Here is a 10,913-nt window from a genome sequence, read left to right as displayed (position 1 = left end):
CTCATTATATCTCCAGCTTCGGGAAATGCAGTAGTACTGGATATATACCCTAGGAACACCAGCTGTTTATTGTTGCGTTGCTGTTTGTACCAGTGGATTTGGCCGTAGTCCTTAAAGGGGACCTATTATGCTTTTTCGACTTTTATGACCTATAAACGTTGTTATAATGATTGATAGTCATGTTTAACCATACTAAAGTGTCAAATAATGACGTACATGCATTTCGACGTATTCCCTGCTGACAGTCTGGGGTGGCTGCGCAGTGCGCTAAACACTCAGGACAACGTTTGCGATTCAGTTGTTTACATTTCCGCTTCAAGGAAGGTAACCAATCACAACGGAGTTGGGTTGGTGCGAGGGGGCTGAGAAGGACGAAACCGAGCGTTGACAGAGAATGCTGAAAGCGCCCAGATGAGAGGAAGAGTTTCCCGAATATCGACATTGTTTTTTGTGTATGGTTAAACATGACAATCAATCATTATAACAATGTTTATAGGTCATAAAAGTCGAAAATGCATAGTAGGTCCCCTTTAATGCTGTGAGAGCATTCCAGCGTGACCGTTGGTCCTGACTCGATGGCCACAACCATCTCAGGTGGAGTCTGGTGAACCTGGTCGCTAAGAGATGCACCTTCAGAAAAAATCAATAACCAAATATCAGATTACCAAAAATACACTTTTACAACTAGGGTAATTGTGACTTGGAAAGTAATATTGAAATGTGATTGTTAATTCAAGGAAGATCGGTTTCAACTTTGGGACAAAATTCCGACGTAATCGTATTATGTACAACAATAAAGAAAAGTCAGAAAAAATGTAAGGACAGTACCTGATACATCGTTTGATGTAATCAGTAGCGCAAGGTAGGTGATTGTCAATATGACAATATGATAAGTCCACGCTAGCTAGCTTGTGACGGTCGTCCTTTAAACACAACCATATTGAGTACATAACCTATGCATCATTCTGATGGAAGTGGCTCCTATTTCCATCTCACAACCATACCGAAACCCCCATGTGGGAGGAGCCATTTTGTGTTAATGTTTTGAAGAGAGGAGGTTATGCCATCCAACTGTCGACCCGTACAGCACTGATGGTGGAGAGACCTGTAGGGTGAACACCCCCTAATGCATGGTATGTTTTTATTGGCTCCGTCTTATCGTGTTTTGTGAGCTGTTCTTTTGGTTAGCAGTAGAGGAACAATCATGGTTGGGGGTTTGAGCAGACAGTTTAACCATTTCACTGTGAAGAAGTACACTGCATGATTGGTCGAAAACCCCTCCTCCTCTCCTCCCCAAGCTCACTCAACACGTCAGCAGGAAGGAAACTGGGGTTTTCCCTCTCTTGTGGTACAAAAACTGAGGGTTTTTGTACCAGCGTACGTTGGTTCTTCATCACAGTGCATTCTGGCTGCACAGTAATACACTCCTGTGTCCTCCGGGCTCCTCGGCTTCAGCAGCTCCAGTCTAGACGACTTAATTCCATTCCCGTCGACTGTGAAGTGGCCTTTAAAGGTAGCCTCGACAGTCAGGAGAGAGGAATACACTGACGCGATAAGATCCAGCTGGTGGCTTCCTTGCGAGCGCCGGTACCAGAGGATGGTGTCGTAGCTTGGGATTTGATGCTCGCAGGACAGGTTTACTCCGCGGCTGTTCTGCTCTTCCAGCACGTCTGAAGGGGTCTGGTCCACCTGGTGCTGTGGAGACGCTGCTAAACGAGAAGATCCATGAAGTTTTACCTCACACTGAAGAAGCTAGACTTCACAGACAACCTTACATTTTTACCTGGAGTCTGGAACCAGTCAGTAATATTAAATGAGATTGCTAACCCTGCAAAGATCGGTTTTAGTTTTGGAAGAAAATTATAAACCGTAACATTGTAGAATGTACAATAATGAAGAAGGGTCATCCAAAGTTAAGGAAAGTAGCCCTACCTGAGACGACTGTTAACATAAATATTAACACAAGGAATGTGATTGCCGACATATTTGTCTCGTGATAAATGAATGCTATCTAGCTTGGGCCATTCATCCTATAAACAAACCCCTATTGAGTACATTTCCTACATGTGATGACCCTTTCAACTTTCATTACATGGATGGCAGTGGCTCCTATTTCCATTTGAACCATACCGGTTTGGGCGGAGCCTTTTTGTGTAAATGTTTAGAAAAGAGAAGGTACTACCCTCAAAATGTCTGATTTGTTGTGCGACTCAAACACAAAACAACTAAAGAACACCCCCTAGTGCTTGGTATTGGTATTGACCAATCATGTCTTAAGCTAGTTCTGATGAGCCAACAGATTGTCCTGGGGAGAAATACAGCACATGATTGGTCGAAAACGATGAGGAAAAAAATATCCACATCAACCTCAAACACAGGTGGCCGGTGGACCACTAGTTGAGATTTTAATTCCAAACTGCCGCTGATAAGAACGACATAATGCTGGGTTTTTGTAAAGAGGAGCGCTGTTTGTATGTTGTTGTGCTATGCTAGCAGCCCAGTAATACAAGCCACTTGTCTGACGGTCTTTCAGACGAACAATAAGAGAGCTGTTCATGGCTGTCTCCCCGCTGAGATCCCCAGAAATTGAGAAGTCCTTTTGAAACGTACTTTCTACCTCGCTGGCATGGAAATTTACGAGTCCGATCAGACTGAGGTCATTCCGTCCAGCAGACTGCTGATACCACAGCATCACTTTAGTCTGTTTCCACGTTCCTACAGACAAACTCTGCACGTTCCCCAGGTTTCCTGATGAGTTCTGAGGGTGTCTGATTGACTTCAATACCCAGAGAATCCCTGTGGAAAGATGAGAACGAGAAGAGACTGTCATTTTAACCACTCTATACTAACATACTCCAACATATTGTACATTGGTTTACACCAATATTGCTAAATGATATAAAATATCTCATTCATTTCCATCAACCTGATAATTATAAGATATGAAAATGGTTAAAAATATTACATAATGGATTATTTAATCGATTCTAGTTATTACCTGTGAAGTAAAGTATAAACAGGAGTCTCATTTCAACTGATTCTGGCCTTAGTGATAGGCTTGTGTACCCATGTGTTGGTAGAGATAAAGGAGGGAATTGGCACAATGCTCTCCTGGGTCATACAATTATAGTGAGAAAATATACCAATAACAACACACAAACACCCCATAAGTCTTCGATAAATACTTTATCGGTAGTAGTTTGGTCAATAAGATCTTGATTTGGATATAATAGCATGTCATGTTGTTTATATCAAACATATAACCCAACCATGTGGGATTATTACTTTGCTACAGACTGAAGAATTTCCCATAGTAAACAGGTTGTGGTTTTGGCAATGAAGGGAAGATCCGGCTGAGGCTAAAGCAGTATCTGCTATGGAAGCATATATGTAGCAAAATTCAAATGGCAATGCAATTTGGAATTACATTATGCATTTGACAATGCATTATGCAATTTTATAATGTAATTTGTAAATACGTTATTCAAAGTGTATTTTAAAATGCAAAGTGACAATGCAATCCTCAATTAAATTTGCAAAAGTTCTAACAATACAAATAGAATAACATTTTGTCAAATTCTTTGAGTTCCTTTATACAAATTGAAAAGCTATAGCGTCCCCGTGATTGCAATCCACTTCGCCACGCTCCGTGTGTTGCGATATTCAAATGACATTTCAATCCGCAAAACGGAATCCAAAACGGAATCCAAAGAGGAATCCAAAAAGTCAATATGCAAAGTGGCAAACGTATCAGCCAATCAGCGTCTGGGCGGGAACTACGTCACTTGCTCGTAATTTCCTTGTTCACTTCTAGTTCTTTCGTATGTGTCAGGTCCATGGTCACCAATGGAGATTATTGATACGCTCCGAAGTTTGGCCGATGATGTGGAGAACAATCGTGTTGAAGACACAGATGCAGTAGATAGAGTGCGTGTTCTGGGAGATAGGATAGACGACTTATCCTCACGGGTACGTTTTGACGCCAGTGTGGTAAACACAAAGATTTCCAAAGTGCTACAGGCACTGGGTGCGAAACATAGGGTCGGGAGACCCACCGTCTCCACCCACTCCTCACCTACAAAGCTCTCCAGAACCTAGCCCCCAGTTACCTCTGGGACCTCCTCCAAGAATACACTCCCTCCCGCTCCCTCCGCTCAACCTCTGCTGGACTACTATGTATCCCCACATCACGACTCATTACAATGGGTGCCCGGTCATTCAGCTGTTCAGCACCCAGGCTCTGGAACTCCCTCCCCCCACACATAAAACAGTCTGACACACTAGAAAGTGACGTAGTTCCCGCTGGTGGCTGATACGTTTGCCACTTTGCATATTGACTTTTTGGATTCCTCTTTGGATTTCCTCTTTGGATTCCGTTTTGCGGATTGAAATGTCATTTGAATATCGCAACACACGGAGCGTGGCGAAGTGGATTGCAATCACGGGGACGCTATAGCTTTTCAATTTGAATAAAGGAACTCAAAGAATTGGACAAAATGTTATTGTATTTTTATTGTTATAACTTTTGCAAATTTAATTTAGGATTGCATTGTCACTTTGCATATTAAAATACACTTTGAATAACGTATTTACAAATTACATTATGAAATTGCATAATGCATTGTCAATTGCATAACGTAATTACTTATTGAATTGCAAATTGCAAATTGCATTGCCATTTGAATTTTGCTACATATATGCTTCCATAATCTGCAGGTGCAGGGAGGTTAATCAGATGAATTTTTATACGAGGAGTTATTGTACGGTGAACCCCTAATACGCTGCATTGTGGAAGCTAGCAGCACAGAAATACACAGCGCTGCTCTCCACGCTGATGTTTGGTATCGTTAACGTGGCCATTTGGTCTTTGTAAGCACTCCCACGCATTTCAACATCGATTCCCTTTTCAGTATTTGCTGTTGTTGTGAATAAATTCCCTAGTAACTTCAGCTGTTTATCGTTGTTTTGCTGTTTGTACCAGAGGATACGTTCGTAGTTCTCAATTCTGTGGGAGCAGTTCAGCGTGACTGTTGCTCCTGACTTAATAGCCACAACCATCTCAGGCGGAGTTTGGCGAACCTGGTCGCTAAGGGATGCACCTAGGGAGAAGAGAAGAACCGAAGATCAAATGATCTTAGAAACAGTTTTCCAACTGGAGAATTTCTTTGCTAGATTCAGTAATATTATATGAGATTGCTAACCCCACAAAGATTGATTTCAGTTTTAGAAGAAAATTTAAAAACACAACATTGTAGAATATTATGTTATCTAGTAGCCATAGTAAAGGTTAGTAGCCCTACCTGAGACAACTGTTAACGTAAATATTAGCGCAAGCAATGTGATTGCCGACATAGTTGTCTCACTTTGATCATCCAATGCTAGCTAGCGTGGGACTCTCATCTTATAAACAGAGCCCTATCAAGTACATTTTCTACTTGCGATAACCTTTCAACTTGCATCGTTTTGATGGTTGTGGCTCCTGTTTCCATCTCACAACCATATCGGAACCCCCACGTGGGAGGAGCCATTTTATGTAAATGGTTAGAAGAGAGGAGGTGATGCCATCAACTCTTCTAACCGTACAGCACTGATGGTGATGACATTTGTTCTGACTCAAACACAAAACAGCTAAAGAACACCCCCAAGTGCTTGGTATGTTTGTATTAGCTTTTCTTATTGTGTTTTGTGACCTTTTCGATTGGTTTGCAGCTGAGGACCCATCATGGGTTGCGAGAGTTTGGATGAGCAGCAAGGTTGCACTGGAAAGAAATACAGAACATGATCGGTCGAAAACAACGACGAATAAAAAATCGTCCTCGACCTCAAACGCAGGTGGGCGGGGGTCCGGGGGACCACTTAGTTGTGCACTTCATTCCAAACTGCCGCTGAAAAGAACGACATAATGTTGTTTTTGTAAAGAATAGTGGTGGGTGTATGTTGACGTGCTAATCTAGCAGCACAGTAATACAAGCCACTAGCCTCATGGTCTTTCAGCTGAACCAGGAGAGAGCTGTTCATGACTGTCTCCCCACTGAGATCCCCCAACAGTGTAATGTATTTTATAAACACATTTTAGTGTAAAGTATTTTATAAACACATTTTCTACGTTGGAGGTTTTGTTATTCACGTGTCAGATCAGACTGAGGTCACTCTGTCCAGCAGACTGCTGGTACCACAGCATCACTCTGTAGTCTGTTTCCCCGTGCATACAAAACAACTCTGCACCGTCCCCAGGTTTCCTGATGAATTCTGGGAGCATCTGATGGACTTCAATACCCCGAGACAATCCTGGGGAAAGACAAGAAGCCACTTTTCACAAACAATCATTAACTTTAAACATTAAATCTTATACAGAATTCAGTTTATGCCCATCATTGTAAATGCCATCCTTACTCTTGATTTTGTAATTCCAGCAATTTTCATGAGTATAATATATGATTTTAGTTTCTAGTTATTAACTGTGAGGTAAATATACAAATGAGTCATTATTTAAACTGATTCTGGCCTTAGCGGTCCAACAATAGACCACAAGGTACTGCAAACCATTCGGTGAAACTCAGGGCCGTAACACCAAATTCTGGGCCCTGTATACAAGTGGTACTGATGGGGCCCACCCAAATTCTCACTAACAGCCCCCTGCGCAGAATTTCAATCGGAAATATAAAATCTATTTCAGGTGGAAAATAAAATTCTACTTATGATCTGTTCTTGTTTCGTTCACTCTAACCAAGTAGTATCCACGTTGGTTATTTCACCTGAAGAACAAACTTTATTTTGGTTCCAAGACTACATCTTACAGCCCTTGCAGTTGTTGAGGTATACTTTATTTGCTTTGGGTCTGTTATTTTCAGACCAAAACTCATAAATAGGTCAAACAAAAAAAAAAATGATATGCCCTCAATTTTCAGTTAAGTTTTCCCTGTTGTATGAAAAATGCCATAGAATATCCTTATTTTCTAAGGAATTGTAGAAAATCCAGTATTGTTACACTATCTCACACTATTTCCACGTAGTAGTTTGGTCACTAAAATTGTGAATAATAATGTGTCATGTCATGTTTATATTACACAGATAACCAAACCATATGGGTTTTTCAATTTGCTCTAGAATGGAGTGTCTCCTGTAGTAAATCAAAGGTTGTGTTTTTTGGCACAAAATGAAGGCCAAGATCCAGCTGTTGTTGAGATGAGGTTGCTGCAGGTGCAGGGAGGTTAATCAGATGAATTATTAGACGAGGAGTTATTGTACGGTGAACCCCTAATACGCTGCATTGTGGAAACTAGCAGCACAGAAATACACAGCGCTGCTCTCCACGCTGATGTTCTGTATCGTTAAACTGGCAGTTTGGTGTTGTCCAGCGTTCCCACTCATTTCAACATCCATTCTCTTTTCGTGATTTGCATCAGTCAAGTATAAGTAACCTAGTAACTTCAGCGTTCTATTGTTGCGTTGTTGCTTGTACCATAGGATTTGGTTGTAGTTCTCAATGCTGTGAGAGCAGTTCAGCTTGACCATTTTCGACTCGATGGCCACCATCTCGGGCGGAGTTTGGTCAACCTTGTCGCTATTAGATGCACCTACAGGGAAAATAAGAACCAAAGAACCAAAATTGAAATGTGGGGACTGGATCCAGTCAGTATTCAGATGTGGAAGGCTTAAGTCGTGAAAAACAATTCACAAATGTTACAAACAATGAAGCAAAATAAGATGCCATTCAAGGAAAGTACCTGAGACGACCGTAAATGTAATTATTAGAGCGAGGAATGTGAGTGTCATCATATTTGTCTCGTGATCAGTCGGCGCAAGCTTGTGACATCCTATACTGTCAACAAAACTCTATTGAATAGATTTCCTACGTGCGATAACCTTTCACCTTGCATCGTTTTGATGGCAGTGGCTCCTATTTCCATCGAGCAACCATTTCGGAACCCCCATGTGGGCGGAGCCATTTTGTGCAAATGTTTAGAAGTGAGGAAGTTATGCCATCAAATTGTCTTTCTACACAGCACTGATGGTGGTTACAATTTTTCTGTGACTCAAACATAAAACAACTAAAGAACTCCCTCTAGTGCTTGGTATGATTTTATTATCCTTTCTTATTGTGTTTCATGAGGTGTTTGGTTTGCAGCTGAGGACCAATCATGGGTTGGAAGAGTTTTGATGAGCAGACAGAGTTTACTGGTAAGAAATACAGCACACGATTGGTCGAAACAATGATTTAGCAAAAAGCAACCTCCAACGCAGGTCGCCGGGGGGGGGACTTGATAAGAGGTCTTCATTCCAAACCAGTGCGGATAAGAACCGCACTACTTTGGGTTGTTGTTGTTAGTGGCGCTGGGTGTGTGTTGACGTGCTAATCTAGTAACACAGTAATACACTCCAATGCTCTCAGGTTCTTTCAGATGAACATGAAGAGAGCTGTTCTTGGTTGTCTCCCCACTGAGATCTCCAGAAATTGAGAAGTCCTTTTCAAAAGCACTTTCTACGTTGATGTTTTGGAAAAACACGTGTCCGATCAGACTGAGGTCTCTCTGTCGAGCAGACTGCTGGTACCACAGCATCACTCTGTTGTCCGTTCCTCTGTGCCTACAGACCAACTCTGCACGGTCTAATGGACTTCAATACCCAGAGACACCCCTGGGGATAGACAAGAAGAGGCCAGCATTGTGAACCTCTCTTCACTTACATAATCTACCTAAATCGTGTACAGAGTTTATACCCATAATGCAAAATGACATTAAATATCTAATTATATATGTGCATCAATCTGATTATTATCATATATTATAGTTGATAATATTTCCTAATGGATTATTCAACCGATTCTAGTTATTACCTATGAAGTAATGTATGCACAGGAGTCTCATTTCAACTGATTCTGCCCTTTGCTGTCCAGTAGACGCTAAGGTATTGCAAACCATTGTGTATTGTGGCAACCCGCTACCCAAATGAGCCGGGTTCCACGGACAAACGACACTTTGGTGTGCTGGATAAGCCATTGCAGGCATTTATTAACAATCCACTTCAATCAAACAGGGTTCTCGGGTTCTCACGGTCTCTAGGGCCTCCGTGGGCCTCTAGCTGCACGAGGACCCGAGCGCTTCCTTCTTCCTCCCGACCCGTGCTGTGCTGTGCTGTGCTGTGCCTCCTTTTAAAATGGCCCCCGTGCTTTCGGCCAGGTGTCCCCCAATCACCCTGATTGGGGTGCCGAAAGGGCTGCTCTCTCTCGCCGGCTGGTGGGTGGGGGTGGTACACCCCGTCCTCTACGGTACCCCGGGCCCGTCCAGGCCGGGGACCACGTGGCGGGATGCCACACTCCTCCACCCTTTGACCAAGCCCCAGGTAGCCGAGGGACCCGCCCAGGATGGTATCTCGCCGGGGCCGGGTGTCTCCTGCGGCGCCGGCTGCGTCGTCTCCGGCAGCGTCGTCTCCTGCAGCGTCGCCTCCGGCAGCGTCGTCTCCGGCAGCGTCGTCTCCGGCAGCGTCGTCTCCGGCAGCGTCGTCTCCGGCTACCTCGTCTCCCGCCGCCTCGTCTCCCGCCGCCTCGTCTCCCGCCGCCTCGTCTCCCGCCGCCTCGTCTCCCGCTGCGCCGGCGGCGGCTGCCTCTCCTGCCGCGGCGGCGACCGCATCTCTCCTGCCCCGGGACTCTAGTGCCGGGTCCCAAAGCCGGCGAAATATCGGGCAATCCCTCCCGATTAGGAGCGGCACGGGGAGGTTGGGTACAATCCCCGCCCGTGCCGTAAACACCCCTTGTGGTGTCCGTACGACCACATGGCAGGTCTTATAGGACCGTATGTCCCCGTGCACGCAGGCCACCTCGATGGGTTTCCCCTCCCTCCCTCCCGCCAAGTCGGGGCGGAGGAGGGTGACCACGCTGCCGGTGTCCACCATGGCCTGCGTGTCCTGGTTCATAACCCTCGCCGGGATGGTCGGACTACCAGATGTCCCCTGCGCCCAGCAGGTCGCCAGCATACAGGGCCGACCCGTCCCCACGTCCGCGCCGTCCGGCGGCGCAGCCCTGTCCCGGCCTCGCGCTGCGGCCTTCTCTCCCGCTGCGGCGGCGGTGTCCCTTGCGGCGGCGGCGGCGTCCCTTGCGGCGGCGGCGACGTCCCTTGCGGCGGCGGCGACGTCCCTTGCGGCGGCGGCGACGTCCCTTGCGGCGGCGGCGACGTCCCTTGCGGCGGCGGCGGCGTCCCTTGCGGTGGCGGCAGCGTCCCTTGCGGCGGCGGCGGCGGCGTCTCTTGCGGCGGCAGCAGCGTCTCTTGCGGCGGCAGCAGCGTCTCTTGCGGCGGCAGCAGCATCTCTTGCGGGGGGTCGTAGTGGGATCTTCGTGCCTGCATTCTCCACCAAGTGTGGCAACCCGCTACCCAAATGAGCCGGGTTCCACGGACAAACGACACTTTGGTGTGCTGGATAAGCCATTGCAGGCATTTATTAACAATCCACTTCAATCAAACAGGGTTCTCGGGTTCTCACGGTCTCTAGGGCCTCCGTGGGCCTCTAGCTGCACGAGGACCCGAGCGCTTCCTTCTTCCTCCCGACCCGTGCTGTGCTGTGCTGTGCTGTGCCTCCTTTTAAAATGGCCCCCGTGCTTTCGGCCAGGTGTCCCCCAATCACCCTGATTGGGGTGCCGAAAGGGCTGCTCTCTCTCGCCGGCTGGTGGGTGGGGGTGGTACACCCCGTCCTCTACGGTACCCCGGGCCCGTCCAGGCCGGGGACCACGTGGCGGGATGCCACAGTATGAAGCCAATAGTTTTGTGAGGCGGAGCAGGAAGTGATGTCACCAGACACCGATAGGCTTGTGTTCCCTAGTATTGGTAGAGATAAAGGAGGGAATTGGCACATTGCTCTCCTGGTTCACAAAAGAGAGAGAGAGAAAATATAACAACAACAACGCACAAACATCCCATAGG

Source organism: Gadus macrocephalus, chromosome 5 (genome assembly GCF_031168955.1).
Source record: "Gadus macrocephalus chromosome 5, ASM3116895v1".
NCBI classification, from domain to species: domain Eukaryota; kingdom Metazoa; phylum Chordata; class Actinopteri; order Gadiformes; family Gadidae; genus Gadus; species Gadus macrocephalus.
This window is presented reverse-complemented; position numbering follows the sequence as displayed.